We start from the raw sequence: 19,396 nt of genomic DNA, 5'->3' as shown, positions 1-19,396 counted from the left end.
AAATCTCATTTTCTGGAATAGAAATCTGTGACTAAGGAGTGATAGTTATCTAAATAAAGATGTTTATTCTAATAAACTGGACTTATCTCTCAACTCCAGGAAAGATGTACACCTATATGGAAAAGCTTAGCTGAACTGTATTATGTACTAACTTAGTTTCTCCTATGAGTGATCCTGTGTATTATCCTAGAAAAGGCATTTAGAATGCACAGTGGCTGAGTTATTTAAAACTGAATTATCTTGAAAAAGGGGAGATTTAAATTAAAAACTGTCTCAAAGACAAAACACTAGCACAGTAGTTTTTTTCTGATGTGCCTCTGTGGATTCAGTATATTTTCTCCCGAAAGGTAACTCCAAATGAAGCATGTGGCTCAGAACTGATATCAAACCCAATGATGTTATGTGCAATCCACATCTGATGAATTTAAACTCACAATTTTCATAAAAGTCTATTTATTCATCACAAAGGCCAAAATCCCTCTTTTTTATTTGTGAGGTTTTTTTCCTGTGGAGTTGCCATTATCTTTCATCTTGTACAATAAAAAGGCAGAATAAAAACAACTACTGTAGCTACTTCTGATGTGAGGATTATGCTTTATATGTACAAATCATTTCCTAAGGGAAATCTCTAATGTGCAGGTGAGTAATTGTTGCCTCTAACTTTCTGGCCACATAGGTATGATTTGGAGATTAGTGACTGGTTAGCTGTTGAGATCCCCAATCTCTGCTTGCACAAGTGAGGCAACCAGCAGCAAAGCTGAATTTTGCTTCAACAATGCAGTAGTACTGCTATCTAAGCAAAGCAGATCCTCTGCCTATAACAAAAGTAATCCCCAAAGGGGGTTCTAGTAGGGACTTGCTCACAAGCTATCCGGCAGCAATACAACATCCACAGTGCCTAAATATTTAGGTTATCCTCTCTGAGGTAACTAGTAGTCACAAAACCTCCCACCCTGTAGTATCTCACCTCTACAGAGCAGGATCTATTCCAGTGATGCAGTCGCTAACACTTTTGAAAACTAACAGTTCACTGGGGGCTGGGGGCTGGTTACTTTTGAATCAAAGCACATCCCAGGCACTGCGTGAGGATGTGAAATATTGGTTATATCCAGATTCCCAACAACTTGAACAAACTGCTGCACTGCCCAGCCTAGCAACCCTCTTTCTACCAGTGCTCACAAAGCTCCCATGTCTTCTGCAGCCCTTTCCCCAGGAACCATCTGACCAGCCCGTAGACATCTAGCAGCTCTTGCATAATCTTGCTTTCCATTTAATCTTTTCACTCCAAATCAAGACACTGGCAAGCAAGAAATACACTCACATATCTTTGTTTCAGAGAGATGATCCTCTTCTGTTGGTGTACTGACCAGGCTCCTATTACCCTGTCTCCAGTAGAAATTTTCCCAACACGATCACACAGCTGTGTTTTGTCATCTTCACTGAAGATATTTCGAAGGCAGATAACAGAGCGTTTTTGAGAAATATGATGTTCCTTCGTAAGTTTGCATTGGAAAACTGCTGATTAAGAGTTGAAAAAAAAGTGCTCACTTTTGCAGATTAAAGCATTCAGATTAAAGGATTAAGGTGAAAAAATGAGGCATAAACTTTCAGTAACATGAAAATTCTGCTACAAAGTGGTCATTTCTATTGTCTAGAGGTGGTCTCAGATTTCTTTCCTTAGAAATTAAGTGTGGCTGTTCTTGTCATAATGTGAAGTTATAAAACTGACATTTAACTGGAACTTTATGGAATCATACTTATGTATTCTGGACATTTTAAAACTGTATTAAAAATCTGATAGAGACATATGCTAGCTATATCTTTATGATTTTAGGGGTTTCTGGTTCTAGCTATATCTTTATGATTTTAGGGGTTTCTGGTTCTTCTTTGTTGTTGTTGTTTGGGTTGGGTCTTTTTTTAAAGCTTTGAATCCCTCATAGTGTTCACAGTAAATTCAGCTTGATTTTAATGCTTCTGCAGTGACTACGGCAAAGCTTCTTAACTTTTACACTATAATGCAGTCAATGTATTTATAGTTCTTGAAAATGTCACATGGCAATGTTATGCCAGGGACAGCACATCTCAGAGACTCCTTAAGATGTCTGCATTGTTGTATTCTATTTGTAGAGGCATTTTTGTCAGCGGCAATGAAGAAACAGAGCTGCTGCTGCAGCTCTTTCAATAACATTCAAGCTTATAGTTGACCCGAGGGGCTCACATTATGACATCCATATTTAATTTAACAATAAATCATATTTTCATGGACTACAGTATTGCATTATAACCTCACTGTTTTATGTGCGTGGGAATGCAGCAAAAGGAGGCTTGTACGTATCTACAACACAGACTAAATGGTTAGTTCATGAGAGCAAGGTCAAAGTGTACAGTGACGACAATATATAAAATGTTTTATAACAACTCTTAGAAGTCTGAGGGAAAAAAAGGACAAAAAAAGCTGTCCAGAAGGGACTGCATTTAACTTTAGGTGCATTTTTTAAAAATCCTCTTAACTGCACCACCTTGCTTGCTGTCAGTTTTAGTTCTGCTCTGCACTTCCCATTGCAGTCAGCATTCTCCGTATCTCATTTTCTCTTCTGCTTCATTCAAGCATATTTAAGGAGAAAATTAACACCGTCTGAATCTTAAGCTTTACCCGTGCCTTTCTCCTCACTATAATTTCTCCTATTTGCCCTGCATTTTTTACTGCTGACCTTCTAGCTGACTCCAAATTAAATGTTCATATGTTTTCTATTTACTCCCAAATCTAGTCCTGCTTCTTCACATTTATTCTTGCTCATCTGCCTCTGCCCATATCACATCACATCATCCTCAACTTCTTTACTTTCTATTCCTACTAACTTCAATTCTCTTTCCATTGCCTACTTTTTGCAGCCTTCTGCAACCTAAAATTCATTTAATTCGTTCTTTCCTTCCCATCAGCATTATTAATAATCTTCCATCAGCCAGATTAAGGATAACTTCATTGCTCTTTTCCACCAGCTGTCTCTGGCAATAGTTTACCCACTATTTGCACTGCTCTCCTCCATAGACTGTATGAAACTCTATTATCTCTTTTAGAAGGTTCCACTTTTCAAAACTAAGTAGTTTCAATTACCTTTTTATTGGCAGCCTTGATCTTTGGTCTAGATGTCATCCTTAACATACATTACATAAAATTAAGGAAGAGCAACTGTAGTAAAAAGCATTTCACTACTCTGATCCATGTTCTCTTTTTACCTCTCATCCAGCTTTCTGTTCGTCATCTCTTCATGCATTGTATCTAAATTAGATTTTCCGTTCCTTGGGGTAAGAAGACATCATTTTCATTTATCTGTAAAGCACCATGCACGCTTATGGCTCTGTAGAGATGCTAAATATGTATATCCACATTTATTAAAATATTGATGCTTTTATCTTTTCATAGAGTGCAGAAGCAACATGGCAGCACTTGTACCCATTTAAAAACTATTTTCCATCTATAATAGCTATAATGTGATATATTTATAGTAGCTGCACGCTGTTCAGTCTCTACTTCCTAGCTCATATTTACATTGCTCTTTCTGGTCTTATTAAGTAACAGTGGCCAAAAAATAAAAATCTCAATTTTCTCTGACAGCATCAAAATATTTTTCTAAAAATAAATTATAGGGGTAACATACAGTGGTTTTATTACTTATCCATACTATGTAATCACAGCCTTAGTGGGTGTAGGTTGCTGTACCAACTCAGGACTTCTCCTGCCCTCCAAAATCTTGTAATTTAAATAGTCCTGATGTTAGTAAAAATTTTAAGAATTTTGGACACCAGCAGTCTTGCTACCTAGCTTGACAGACATTGATGTATTTTATTTTCAGAGTATTAGAACACAAAGTCTGGAAAAGGGAAGCTCCTTACTATTTTGAAAATTTTGTCTGACAAAATTAACATGATTAGTGCAAGCACGTATTCTAAAAAGTAGGAGGGTTTTTAATGCAAAAAGATAAAATGAGGGTACTATCAATCCAATTATAACATATTAAAATATTTCTGTTAACAAGTGCAGTAACAGGCTGTAGATATCCTCTCCTTTGTAGTCAAGCATATTTATTTCTTGGTTAGACAAAAAAGTAAGTAGGCATGCCCAAATCCCACAGAAGAATCCACACAGGACTCTGTCATGACCCATAGCGCATTGCATGGATGAGCCTGTACTAATAATTTCAAAAGTTAGCTCAAAAGATAAGGAATTATTGTAGAGTAGACACTGCATGCAGAGCAATTAAACTGTTCTGCTTCACATGACACTTAATAAATGGTTAAGCATTTAAGCACTGAATAAAGTGAACGTCTTCAAATATCCTGCTTTGCAGGATATCTGAGCTGAAAACTTGAAATGGTTGCACAGGGGTCAGTACATTCGGAGTGGTCTTGAGAAACTGTTTACTCAGAGTAGCAGGGGGGAAGTTAGACAGGGATAATGTCACTGGCATTTCTTCACAGACTGCCTTAGAGCTGATGGATTTAATATTTATATTATCTTTGCATACAAGGACCTGTTTCAACCAGTGTTCCACCACGTTTTGTAGGGGATAAAATGATAAAGATCAATCCAACTTAATATCAAACTGCATATATACCTAAGCCTGTGTAAGGCTGCAGTGATTACAGTCAGCCCGCATACAGGTTTAAAGGCTTTGTTGGACTGAACAAATGGCAAAGGTTCAGTTCGGCCAACTTTTGATGTCTTCTATACAGGCATCTACCTCAGTGTCGCCTTCATTTCCTTACTATGCATGAAGAGAACTGTGTCAATGAATTCACTCAGGCGTGATTCATCAGATCTCCTCTAAATGTTTACTTCAGGATAAGCCATTTTACACTGTAAACCAACCAGATTTGGTAAATTAGTCACACTTCATCAAACAGTAAGAATCAAATGTTTATTCATTTCTTTATGTCTTCAAAGAAAGTCAAATCCAGATATCCTATGTCTACAACCATATAAGTAAACAAAACTCCTTGACAGAAGTGCTGACTGATGCCAACTATTACTCTCCAGACAGGACTTGGGGCCACATATGGCACAGCCCAAGAAGTGCTCTCCAAAGGCAGCTAGAAGATGGTCTGCCTGCTTCACATAGAAGCAGGCCCTACCACTTGGTTTCTGTGCCAGAAAATAGTCCTTTACATCTTCTACTTAGTTGAAGAACTAAAGTTAATTGGCATGGATGACAAGTGTAAACTTTAAGTGAAAAGGAAAAAGAAAGGTAGCTTTTAAATGAACATTTGAATGAAAGTATGAAGAATAATGAGGATGGAAGAATGGCTACAAAAAACTATTAAACTATGATATGACATTCATGATTGTGATCACTTTGGACAAATGTAACAGGGAGACTAGCTGTTACATAAATGAACTGGCATTTTAAAATACAGGTCCCTTCCAACCCAAACCACTCTATGATTCTATGATACATAGTAAGAAGATCTATTCCCTGTAAACTATCTCAGAGACACTACCAACAGAAGAAAGGTAGGGAAGGATTTTCCAGAAAATTGGGAATTGGACCAACTTTGTTTCTATCAACAGGAATGGCAAAGAATCTTCTGAAAAAAAAGAGCTTCACCAGTGCTGAACACTCTTGGCCATCCTGACATAAAGGCAGAAGCTGAGCTATAACTGACTTAACGGCCCTGTACAGGAATGAATTGTTACACAGACCTCATTGTGTATGGAAGGCTGTATTCTGTAAGGATATTATGAGGTGTAATGGTCAGGTTTTCAGGTGCACTCAACTTTACATCCTTCATAATGAGAAATATGAACGATGAGCACTTCTGAAGATCAATGTGGTTGCATTGCTCCACAAAGAACTATGGCTCTAAAAAACTGAGTTTAGAGATAATGTATTTATGGAGTACCTTCTAATCTGTTTCCACCCCAAGCTGGGGGAGCAAGATTAAAACAACTTGCTTTCCTTTCAGCTAAACTTTTTTTTTTTTTTTCCTAATCACATCACTTCACTCTGATTTACATGAGTCTTAGCTTCAAGAATCATTGGTCATTGGTGAATGCAAATAAGGACCAAGTAAAATTATATTAAGTTTGCACAATTGATCTTTCATCATTTTAAATGGTACCTTTTAAAATTTCTTGTAAAATCAGCCTGAAATACTCCCATCGTTGACTGTCATCAAGTAGAGCAGGGTCACTTTGGGAAAACCCATTCTCAGTGATGTAAATTATAGGGTTATTATATGTATCCTAGAACAAGAGAGCAGAAGTTTTATTCAGAACAGATGTAAGAAAGCCCATAAAATCAGATGCATTACCCTCTATCTTTTCTAAGCTACAAACTAAAACTAGTTTTCATCAAATTGCACTGACCCTATTAACTTAATTTTCCATGAGCTGACCTTTTATGACTAACAATGGAAAAGCAAAACTGTGCAAATATCCATGAAGACAGTGAAATGACTTATTTTAATGAGAAGACTAAAATATCTTTCCTGCATTAGCATCTGCTTATTGTCACTGCTCCTTAACCCCTTGGTACTGGCAGCCACCACATGTCCCCTGCCAGGAGTAGATGCATGCCAGGAAAGCCTTACTGCTGGCATCAGAAAGATCATTTCTGGAGTTCAAAAGATGATATAACACTGGTGTGTCATTTCAAACTGTAAAATAGCTATCAAGTACAAAGGCAATAGGAAAACACTAAGGCTTTTACTCTTTATAGCCAGCATGCAAAAATTAAATTAAGGATCCCAAGGTGACTTGTTTATTTATATCTTGTACAATGTCTTATGCCATCCAGATGGGCTCCTCGAAAAAAAACAAATCACCAGTATTACTCATTGGATTCGCAGATCCCCTCATTGGCCAGCTAATAGCGGTAAAACGGTCCTGTGAGCCTTAGGTCATTCCTTGATATAACACAGAAGTCAGTGCAAACCCCATGGTACTACAGCCAGCCATAAACTCCCAGATGCAACGGGCCAAGAAGGATCCATTATTTGCTCAGCTTCACAGTCCATTGAAACACTTCGCCTCTTGTCTGCATTTTCTTGGTCTTAAGTTAACAGTTCAGAGCAAAGAAGTCAGCAGTACATATGATCATAATTTTTTTCCTCTTTAGTAAATTCCAGAAGCCTTGATGGTAAGTAACCCTGCTTTGAATGCATTAAAGAAATCTGGGACTTCATGACAGCTGGATATTCACCATCAGTAAACATTGTCCTGACAAATCCATCTAAGGCAAAGGACAAGTACCCTCTAGTTGCTTTTCAACTGCTACAGAATTTGTAGGGGTTCTACCAATCTGAGTTCAGAGCTACAGTCACAAGTCCACATTGTTTTTCTCCAAATATCTTATTACAACTGTGTCAGGCTTTAGCATGCTTTTTTATCACATTATAAGCTGCCTTGTAAGCCCTGGTATCAATGCTGAGGCTATACCTTTTTCACAACCACCTATAGCAACAACATAAGGCTCATTAATAGTGATCACTCAGTCTCCAAGTGTTCTGAAGCAATACTTCGTATGAATATCAAAGGTCTCAGTGATCCTTTCAGACCTCCAGCCGTCTTCATCTTCTAAGGACTGAGGTAAGCCAAAGTGATATGAGCAGAATGACATTTCCCAGGTTATTAATGGTTTTGCTCTAATAATTGACTCCTGAATACATTAAAAGGAAAAAAAGGGGTTAACTTCATAACTTTATTACATTTTAACACATGAAGAAACCTTACTGCACATTTTCTCTGATATGAGATGCAAATATTTCCTCTCAACTGCATGCTGACTACTGTTACAAGACCCCAGAGTTGGCAAAAATGCTCAGCACACAAAATCTTCCAACCAGGCACATAAAACGAAATGAGGATGCAAATTTTCAAAATAGATCAGTGGACAGCAACTCCCCAGCAGAAACATAATTCTGATGGGTGCTGGTCACATGCAAATATAATCCTTTCATTTAAATGCCTGAATGGCAGCCTGGCTGCATGTACAAGACGAAAGCGTGTTGGAAAAATCCTGACACTTGAGAGCCTGACAGGTAGATTTGTTCTAATGAAAGAACTGTGCCTTTTAAAAAGTTCAGTGCCACACACAGCAAGGTAAATAAGCTGATTTCTGATGATTTGAACTTGGTTAGCTGGATGAGCTGTTTCCTCCAGGCTGTTCCATTCTCCATCACTGTCTGTGCCAGCATCAAGACAAAGAAGATATTGTCAATGCATTCAATATTTCGCAATGGTGTGAATTCAATGGTTACCTCATTAGATCTATATGATATTTAAGGCTTTTCATTGGGCTCTACTAGGTTTTAAATGGAGCTTAGGGCACTGGTCTCTTCAACCACCAGCTTGAATGGCTTGGCTAATAGTTTATCCAAGAAAGTAACTCTTTTCCTTTTACACTGCCAGGGCTGCAGACTGCTCAGTCCCTCTAACTGCAAGAAGGAATTAGCTCACCTCTCTAAGAGCTCATGACTTCCAACCTTTCTCGTGTGCCCTTGATAAGACAGAGATCAACTTTAATTTCCTGGATGTGTTGTTAAAGCTGACCAGTACTGGGGATGTATTTCTAGAGGCTTAAAAGGAATTCACCTTCTGTTCAGATTTAGCAGTGGCTGACATGAATGTTTCCTAAAGCACTATTTTTATGCTGCTGAGAGGTCACTGTAAGTTTAAATATTAGGATACCTTAAGCTCTCATATAGGCAATTCTAATTTTGCTTACATCCAAACACAACTACATTGCTTTTAAGCCTTCTGAAAACACTGGATATTGCAAAACACATCATAAGCTCTGGTTCAAAGAGTATCAATTAGCTTGCTCTTTTACTTGAACTATCTGGTTTAGTGCGGTAATTGGAAAAGGCCAACAGTGGCCTTGAATTATTATTTGTTAAGCTAAGAGGCTCCAGCCAGGAATAGGTTTCCATCATGCTGATGGAATGTAGAAATCAGTCAGCCTTTGCTTCAGAGACCTGGGCTAAATATACCAAAGTGTTTAAGAACATTAGAAACTTAAAATCCACAAAAATTTCATGGGTCCTAGACTACCACATATCCTAATAAGACATAGATGCCTATGAAATGTCTATCCCAAGGTCTCGCTGCATTGAAACCCAGAACTGAGAAAGGTCTAAAGAAGTTGAAAACACAGAAGAAAGGAGGAGGAGTAAGACAAAGTTACAAAGGTTAACAAAATGCATGCTGAGGAGGTTATGTATGATTTAGATTATTATTCTTAACAGTTTCAGAACCAGAGATTTTGTTTAATCCAAAGCAGAAAACTTGTTCATTAGTAAATATGTCTGTACTACATTGTACTATATATTCCCTGGTATTTTCAGGTTCAGCTTACTGTGTATTGATATTTAAAAATGCTAACGCAGAACCCCATACTACCTTCTTCTTAAAAGGACAGTATTAGACTTAAAATTATCCTAACTTCAAGTGACTGATCGTAAGGATTTCTGTCAAATGGCTTTTTTTTTTAAGACAACATTTACTGCAGCAATCAATTATGAACCCCAGATTTAGACAGAGCCTTCTCCTAAACAAACAGGTGCATACACATCCTTTAGCACAGCAAGACTCAATAAGTTTGTTTACAAAGTAATTCACAATAAATCTCACAGGTAGTTTGCTTTTCCTTCGGAATGCAGCACCAGAAAAACAAATTAAATTCTAAGGAGGGAGCTACGTGCTTGTGCCTGAGAATGTACCCACGTAAAAAAGGAAGGAACATACCAGAATTTTAAATTTAGAAAAGCAAATTGTTGCAATTTGCAAGTGCAGTTAAGAGCAAATACAGTTTTTTACTGTTACTTTTGAACAGGGACCTATTTCACTTCAATGGGACTCGGTGTATGTTAACTGTTTGCTGGCGGGACAGCAAGGTTTACTACATAAGTTTAAACTGGGAAAAAAGAAATCCTTTGCTGGTCCAGGATCCTGTTCAACTATTTGAGAGTAGTGCTTCCCTAAAAGACACTAGCATTCCTCATTCTAATTTTCAGATTATAAATTACTTAGTACAATTAATAACATTGAAGTGCAACCAGCTATGATTCATTTTTTACATCTCAATTAAACACTAACATTGGAAAAGATTTATGCTTTTTGTTAGGAAATGAAGAGAAATAGAACCGCATCCCTGAAAAATGTAAATATCAAGTCAAATTTCCAGATTGTCTTATACCTTCCAGAGTTGCCTGATTTAGTTTCCATGGCTGTATCTGTGGGTCACCTAGAAGCAGAAATAAAGAACATGTTCTTCTGAGAAAGTGTATATATAAGGGTTTTGTGGCAACACCCCAAAATTTCGGGATTACAGATATTAAGGAGCATTTTGTCACTGGAAAGTGAAGGATTGTTCTTTTCTCCTTTCTGTCATCTTCTCTCCCCATCCTGGTTCTCTACCTTCATGCTGAAGTGAAGCGTAACATCAAATTCTCCCAGACTCAATACCCCCACGCCTACTCTTTTTGTCTCCCTCCACACTGACACCTGGTGTTGAGCAGCTAACTTGTTCTGCTCGGATAACTCTTCTGCTCTGCTAGGGTAAAAATAATTGTACAAAAACATTTTGAAAACAAACTTGGTGTAAGTTTTAACCTAAAACCTGACACGTCTTAGGAACAATGCGCCTACAACATTGCTGCTTTAAAAGATCCTACCCCCATCGCATTAGAAACAGAATGGTTTTAAAGGTTTTCAAATGTCCTACGTCTTAGGTGTGAAATTGGTAGTGAATCAGTTGGTGTGAATGATTTTATTTGAAAGGACATTGCTCTAAGCTTTCTAATTCTTCACATGCTCTTTGTAAAAATGTTTATATAGAAGATGATGGCCTTTCCATGCTATGCAGTTACAATTGCTTCAACAGATCACTGCACAAGAGAAGTGAACTCCTGCCTAATGAAAGCTGGCCTACTTGGAGTTCCTCCAATGCCCTTTTGCTAAATGTAAAGTTCATAATATTAATCAGGCAACTGCTTATATTGGGGATCAAGCGAACATTTTCTGAAATTACAGCTGAGTTTTGTCAAAATGTTAGCTTTCCTTACCAAGTGCATTCCGAATGCCTGCTTGCTATCTCCCACTCTGACGTCTAAATAACAAAGCCCGTTCGGCAGGCAGCTCTGTGGGGTTGTACAGTGCCTGCAGCCCCAGCTGAAGGAATATCAGTGCAGGAAAGAAACCACAAGGACTCAGCCAAATTTAAATTCGACACACCACAAAAAGCGTTCCTAGGGAAGGGCAAGCTGTGCCAGTGAAAGTGGGCCGCATATTGTAAATTTTGGTGGCAAAGGGAAGGCTTCCATTCAAGCCTCTCCAGGATGCTGGCGCCGTTTTTGCAGTCATGCTCTGCAGGGGAAAATGGCTGGTTGGTCTGTTTACAGCAGATTCACCAGCCCCCCCCACCCCGCCTTTCTGAATTCTTGAAACAAAGGCTCCTCCACTCTCTGGTGAAAACCGTAATCTGCAGGATGCAGAGGACAGGCTGATGCCTATTGAACAGCCAAACTCTACATGACCAAAAATCCACAGAAAAATATTGCTTCTGCTGCTATCTTCCTAGTACAGATCAGAATAACCTGAAGAGCATTTTCTAAGAAATTCTTTCCTTTTGTAGCCTTCCATCTTTGTAATCTTCAAACCAGGGGAAGAAAAGAATTGCCAAGGCAAACACTGCCCCAGAAGTATAAAGATATATATCTTCTTGGTAGTACTGAGATGCAGAAGAGTAGGAGGCAGAACTCAGATTCAGAGGTTCATCCAAATCTACTTTGCCATTTCTCCTCGGAACATTATCCTCCCAGCATACAAGAGACCTCAGCCAACTACTTTCATTCTCCTGTCCTTTCTGGTTCAGCTTCAGTTGCTTTTATTCTTCACAATTCTCTTTATTTCTTTGTTCTTCCGTTCCCTACTTTCTGCAGGCAAAGCTGCCGTTTCCTACCTTTTCCTAGTAAGTCACCTTCATCTTTCCCCCAGTCCATACCAATGGAATTAAAATAAACAAATCAGAAGTATAGCAAGTGTTATATCTGACTTCTACCAATCTGACCAGCTTGTTTATGTACTGTATTCCTTTCCACTTTTAGATCATCTGCTGAGACCGTGAAAGCTCTTCTCTTCAGAGTAGGGACTGTCTTGTGTTTGTCAGACAACTAAGCACAGTTCCTAGCTGAGTCTGAAGACTGCTCTCTAATTTGCTAAAGAAAATATCTGGGAAAAGTATGTCCCTCAATGCAAAATAGTCGATGTGAAGTTCAGTACATCAGAGTATGCTGATAAACTATCTAAATGCATTTGCCAAATAAGATACTTGTCTATTGTAAGCCATCCAAAAATATCCTCATGGCTAGGATCCCTGTAAGTATAAACGTTCTGATGAAGCAAAATGATTTAGAGTTACAATTAAAAAAACTAGAGTAAGCAAAAAGATACATAGGAAACATAATACTAATCCTATCCCAAAAGATTGTGCTATCCAAGGGGATCTAGAATATTAATTAGTAAGTTGTTGCAAACCTATAAAAAATCATCCCATAATTACTCTGAAAAAAGTTGCAATTTCAAAGCTACACTGCAGAATAGCATACTGGATTAATTATGCCAGACTGCAGCAATAACCTTGAATTAAAGCTGCAACCTTCTATTTTTAAGAAACAATTGCCTTTCTGGTTGATGAAACCTGTCGTCCCATCAGGTAACAGACGTGACCAGGAAAGAGAAAAGCGATAATGAGTCAATCCAAGCTGTTTGATACATTTCAAATCTTCCTCCCACAGAGTGTAGCTGCCACAAGCTACATCACCAGTCTGGTTCTTGAAAACTCGATCTCCTCCCTGATGGGTGAATGTGTCCCAGACATTAGCGCCCTTTCCATCTGCATTCCAGCCTTCTGCTTGAAAAACAAAACTTGGTCGTTACACTTTTGACATCAAAAGACATATGTTGAATGTAAATATTTATCACAAAGTAGGCACACCACTCAAAATCCTATGAGCAAATCAAGCTGTATTCCCTCCCCCCTCCTCATACCATTTAAAGTAACTAGGAACTTGTAAGCATTAGTATATATTTGCATGAGATTTTGCATTTATTCATAATTTGGCTTGCTACTAATTATTTGAAAATCCTGTTTTAAAAAGCATTCAGAATTCTGACACTCTTCATACTTCCTTAGCCAAAAATCAGATGTTTGCAACTCTTGAGATATTACAGGTTTTCACAAAGGGCATTTTCTAATGCAACTTCCATCCATAAATGTAAAAGATCAGTCCATATCAAAGAAAGCCTCTCGGGTATGAGAAATACATCCAACAAATAGGCACTTATGGCTTTCTGGATGTCCTTTGAAAATCCTGACAGTCTGTTAAAAAGAAAGGAATGCCATTATGAGCCATGGCCCTAGGCATATACAAGCTGAATTAATAACACAGCTCTGCAAAACTTCTGCTTTTTGCTTCACCAAACGTTCACAGAAATGAATTTTGAATGCCCAATCTCCCTGCACCATTTCCTTCACTTTCATAGTTTGGGGAAATTTCTTTCCAATTCCAAAATTGAGATAGACAGATTATCTTTAAAATATTCAAAATTTAGCTGTTGTGTGAGCTTACACAGTACTAATATCACACAGTATTTCAACCTAATAAACGCACCTTTCTTCATGACAAGCTTCTTTGTCTTTCCAGAGCAATGCTGTAGCTGAGGCAAACATTTCATTTTTAATGTGGAGAGCTCTGTAAACTTGCACCCCTGAAAAGTGTGATTTTATCATAAAATTCCAAATAACCCCAAAATGGCCAACCTCGTTTACCAGCAAGATTTTTCAGAGCCACAGTGAATGCACTATTTCAGGGTTACTCTTTAAAAACTAAAATGACATTGTGTGTTAAAATCATGTATAAATTAAATATCAGTTGGGTTGTAAGATTAATAACGATATAATAGCTACATATCAATCCTCAATAAAAGTGTTTTAATAATCAATTAGTATCATAGAAATTAGAGATGGAGGAGAACTATTAGGAGGTCATTGAGTCCATCCCCTGCCAACGCAAGATTGCTCCCTTAAGTATATTCAGTACTTAATACACATCTGTCTTATTAAATCTAAGTTTAATGCAAGGTTAAGCATATTGAAGACACTTAATTTAAAGCATTACTAAAATTTGTAATATCACTTCTATAACCTAGCTTTTCAAAGATCATTGTCACATTTCATGTTCTTTACAGAATTTTATTGCAGCACACGAACACCAATACATCTACATTTGGTTGGTCAGTAAATTAAACTGTTATATGGGACAACCTTCAATGTAGGTCAAATTTTAGATCCAGACAGTTTGAGTTTCTCTCCATCTCAGATTTTATCACAGACTTTGTGCTCTGTCTGTATGCTCCTTGGAAAAATACAGTACCAAAAATTTTCTATATCCTGCTTCTGATTCCAAATATGCCTCCTGAAATAAATAGTCATTTCAGAGGAGTGCAGGAAATAACAAATAACAGTGATTCTTTGGTGGTACCTAGAATTTAGAAGCCTTCAAGAGCAGGCTTCCTGCACCACATCGATATGATAGAGATCCTTTTTCACTACGGTGGAAGTGAAGGGAACCCAAAAGCTGCCGTAATGGGCAGCTAACACACCTTCATTTAAGAATCATCAGCTAGCGCAGATGCTGAAAGATTTCTTTTTTTGTCTGCTTTCCCCCAGGAAAGGAGGTGGGAGGGAGGGGGAGAAGCATTTGATTTTCATCAGAGTATGACAGTACTACTCCAGCGGCCGTTAGCCACTATAAAGCACTGACTCGGGCTGTGGCAAACAGACCCACTTCCAAGCGTTCCTCATGCTGTTTGAAGAGCTTCTCTGTACAGTGCAGAGTATCCGAGCTAGCTCAACAAAGTGCAGGAAGCAATCTAGGCAAGGCAACAGAAAGCTCCACATGGACTAACGTATCCCGCTGAGCCACAATTAGTCCGCACAGAGCTCTGCTCTGCTTCAATGAACTGAGCTTGCACCTCTAAGCTTGCTCAGGAATCTCCACGCTGCATGGCACTTCACAGCATAGACATACCCTCCCAGTTTTCGTGAGCTTCAGGGCCAGGAAAGAACCGCAATGAGGAAGTGACTTTACATTTCAAACACTTAGGTGAGACTGATAATAATAATTAATATAAATTATCGCAAAACGTGATGCATGTTCGCCATTCTCTGCAATTATTACAACAGAATAAGATAGAATGTTTTTCCCTTTAAGTGAAGCTCGTGAAACAGCAATGTTACTGATCAGAATAGTAAAGTTTTCATGTACTTTTCCAAGTTAGCTTTTCTTCTAATTCAACTGTGCTTTCACCTTTCTGAGTGAAATTTTCTTGGCCAGGTCTTTGCCCAAAAGGTGAAATTTTGTTTGAATTAATGCAGTTCAACTATTTGGCATATGAAAGAAGTGAAGAAAACCACTTTTGCCGTTACGAGAATTTTTTGCAACTTTTCTCTCTCTCTCTAAAAAAAAAAAAAAATCAAGCAGAGAGTTAAAATTTAGCATAGAAATGGCCCTCAGTAAGAAGAAGTGCTTTTGAGTGTTCTGCTGCAAATTGATTTTGATTTGACTGAGTCATGAACCTTTGAAATCTGCACTTTGAGCATGCAGAGTACAATTGGTATGATTTTTTAGCACTTTGAAATATACAGAGTGGAGAAGGTTGTGCTGTGCATAAATACATAGCTGACAGTAAAAAATAAAGTAGCCTGTCAGCCCTTGCCTCATCCACTGTGTATCTTGTGATATGTGCAGCAACTGAGTTTGGACTCTACAAGAACCATTGCTTCAATCATGCTGCCTCTAAGTCAGAAGCTGCACAGCTTCCAAAGCTTTCAGGAGGAGGAATTCCCTGTTGAGTTTCTTACTTCTGTGGGAAAAGGGTCATTTGAGTAGTGTCTAGACCACATTATAGATTTTTTTTTTTTAAACATTTCTCCCACTCAGAAGCCTTAGGAAAGCTCATTAAAAATACATTAAGAGAACATTAAAGTTGCACATCTAGCCACTCAAAAGACAGGAAATCATAATGACATTCTATATGCACACACAATTCACATTTTAAAAATTAGTTAGTAGAGCTATGTGCATTGCAGGACTCGAGTTAGAATCTGGCCCAGAATATTGATTCCCCGGGAACAGCGAGCTGTTCAGTCTATTAGATGAAGCTAACTGAGCTCGTTAAAAGGTACCAAACATGGGCAAGTACTCTCGCTTTCAGCAATAACCAAGAACTAAAGGCTACATCCTCAAAGACAATTTTAGATCTACAGCTCCCATTTAGGTACCGAAATCAATGGGAGCTAAGTGCCTGTTTGCTGCAGGGTATAATATGAGAAAATCAGATCTATGTGTATTTTAAAGGTCTCTAAACACGCATTTATGAAGGGATAAAGGTAGGGGGGGTTATGGCTGTAGGTATCCCTGTACCTTATGGGCTTGCCTTTCCTATTCTGCCACATATTTTCATATCATGCTGGGAAAATCACTTTATCAGCACCTCCATTCAGTTGGGAACACGACACACGTCCCTGGGGGAGGGCCTCCACGAGTCCTCTCAGTTCACTGTTTTTCATACTCTTTGGAGACGAATTCCTAACTGAGGACCCCTTGTGAGTACCAATGTCTGATGAGGTAGCTCTCCCATCCAGTTTTGGAATAGCTGATAGTAATCTACTTAAATTAGCTCTAGAGAAAGGAAATACACAAGCACTTGTTGGAAAATTACTTATTTCTGCTTTTTTTCCCCACTTCAATAGACAGAGTAAAGTTCCTCCTCCATTTCCATTACCTAGCCACGTTTCTGAGATTTGAAACATGTTTTACCCTCTTCTTACTGCTCAGGCCAGAGGTGTTTAAACAGAAGTGCTACATGGATTTGCATCAGAGGCAGTATCTACCTGACGAGGGAAAGATCAAACACTGTCCTGCCTAGATCCAGCCTTTTCATTCACTTAAAACTTCCTTAACACTTTGGCACCTAAAAATTGACACCTTCAATTTGATATGCCGCTGTAGCTGCATCCCAAGCAAATCCAACTGGAAAAGCAATATCCTCTGGCACCGGCTGCAGAGGACAGGCGAATACATAACATTACGCAATGCTATGGAGATGTGGGCTTCATTTGCAGACAACGGCTTCTGGCTCGATCACTCTTCCACTCGTTACAAGCAGATTCTATACTGAAGACAAAAATAAACCCTGTGCAGCTTCACACACTGAAGGGCAAGCCATGCGCTTTGCATATCTCAGGATTAAAGCGGAGAGGTTCAGTCAGCTAACAGTGAAAGTGGAAAAGGCAGCAGTGGAAAAGCTGAGGGTGGTCACGGTAAAAGGGCTCCACCTAGGACAAAGCATCAGTACACAGAACAGATCCCTGCTCCCCTTCACTTCCATCTCACCTCCCGCCTCCCAGCCAAAGGACTTTGTGGACCCTCTACTCGACATAAATCCTTTAGCCACCAAGCAAAAAGTCATTTCCACCCCTTTCAGTAAGCTTCGAAAACCAGCAGCACCTCTTCTTTTCTGGCATCAAATTTGTATCTTTTCTCCCCCAACACCAAAACAGCTGGCCTGCCATAGGTGGGAAAGGATGTTTTAGCTATTACATCCTTAGCAGTGGAAACCAATGAGTAGAAGAAGAAGATTTGTGTGGGAGTACAGACAGAACAGCTATCTTTCTCCTTCTTTAAAATCCCATGGATGCTCATTTTTTCTAGAGCAGCAATGACAACCTTATGGCATGTGTGCCAGACTCAGCATCTGCAAAACAGCCCTCAGGTCTCTCCTCTACCTTCTGTCGGTGCTGTTACTGTTCTGTCAGCGGGCTGAGAAGGGAGCAGCAGCAGGAGTCCGGGTATGACTGTAACAAGTGGGATGGGCTGAAAGTAGTTTACTGTCCCTTCCCAGAAAACTGCAGCACCTGGCACACTAGATGGCACTACTGCGATTTTTTTTTTTTTTTTTTGGATTTACAGGTATTTTTTCCCCATTTATTATAATACCACATTCGCACTGCTTTTGCCAAGGTCAGTATCTGCACTTATTGGACTGCCAGGCAATAACATATGATTGTCACTATTTTTTCTTCTTGTCTACTTTTCTTGCGCCTTTTTGGTTTTCAAATCTTTTTGGGTGAGGACCTACTCCTGCAAAGCATTATACCCATAAGTGATATTTTCTTTGATAATGAAAATAAGACAAACTTTACCATACACATAACAAGCCACTAATACAGTTAGTGCACATACTTTTTTCAGAAATACACACAACGAAAGAGTCAACTTCCTAGGAAAAAAAAATCCTCGAGATGCAGAGAAGCTGATATAATTCCAAAGTGCACGTTGCAGAACCAGACAGTGCAGATGCAATGCAAAATAAATCAGGCTTTCACAGCAGGCATGCATTTCCTCAAGTGTCTTTCAAAGGAAAGGTAAAAGCCCCTTGAATACAAAGGAACAAAGGGGGAAATGAGGCACAACATACCAACTTGTTCCCAAAACACACGCTGACACATGGTCTAGGCAAACATACATATCCCTTACACCTTTTATACAGATGACTAAAAGCTGATGCAATGGACTAGTTAATGTTCTCTGATTGAAGCAGCCTCCTCAGGCTTTCATTTGCAAGAAGGTAAGCATTGGACAGTTAACAGTAAAACTCATCAGGGACACCGTAAATCGTGATTAATAGGTATTAAATGAACCTGAGTAATTATGCATATTTTTACATCATTAAATGTTCTTGGTAGGTATCTTTGAAAATGTAAGTGACATTAAATCTTTTCCCAGAAAATCATACAATTCAATTTCACAAGAGAGATAAGAAATATGTAACTTAATAATAGCAAGAGAGGGGCAGACAGGAGCTAGTAGCAATAAAAACACAATAAAAAGTTTTATAAAAATGCTTAACCATAAAAACAAGGCTAAAAAGTGTCACTGCTGATTCCTTGGCAGGAATCAACAGAGACAGAGATGGGTTCTAGGGGAGATTGAGTGGGAGGAAAATATTCCATAAGCAGCCTGGGGAAGAGTGAACAAATTTTGCCTCAGAGGTTAAGGCAGATTCACAGTAATGAGATAGCAGGCTATGTCAGATAAGTAGGCAGATACTGAAAGATGCAGAGCTTCAAAATTCAGAGAAGCTGAGTTTATAGCAGCTAATCTCAAACTCTTCTGGCAACCCAATTCCTAGATTTGTGACCCCACTTCTGCTTGTATTTCTGGACTCCTGAACTCATTCCTTGTTGCAGTAGCGGGACTTGCAATTATATTTCCATTAGACCCACTGCATGTCATGGCCCTTAGGATGCGCCCACCCTCTTATTCTCACAAT

At 38.7% G+C, this 19,396-nt stretch overlaps 1 pseudogene; it reads right to left on the bottom strand.

Moving 5' to 3' along the window:
- Window positions 1-701: 701 nt before the first annotated feature.
- LOC134516711 (cytosolic beta-glucosidase-like) lies at window positions 702-19,359 on the bottom strand (annotated as a pseudogene).
- Window positions 19,360-19,396: the final 37 nt, after the last annotated feature.

This window comes from Chroicocephalus ridibundus, chromosome 5 (genome assembly GCF_963924245.1).
Source record: "Chroicocephalus ridibundus chromosome 5, bChrRid1.1, whole genome shotgun sequence".
Taxonomy (NCBI): domain Eukaryota; kingdom Metazoa; phylum Chordata; class Aves; order Charadriiformes; family Laridae; genus Chroicocephalus; species Chroicocephalus ridibundus.
This window is presented reverse-complemented; position numbering and strand designations above follow the sequence as displayed.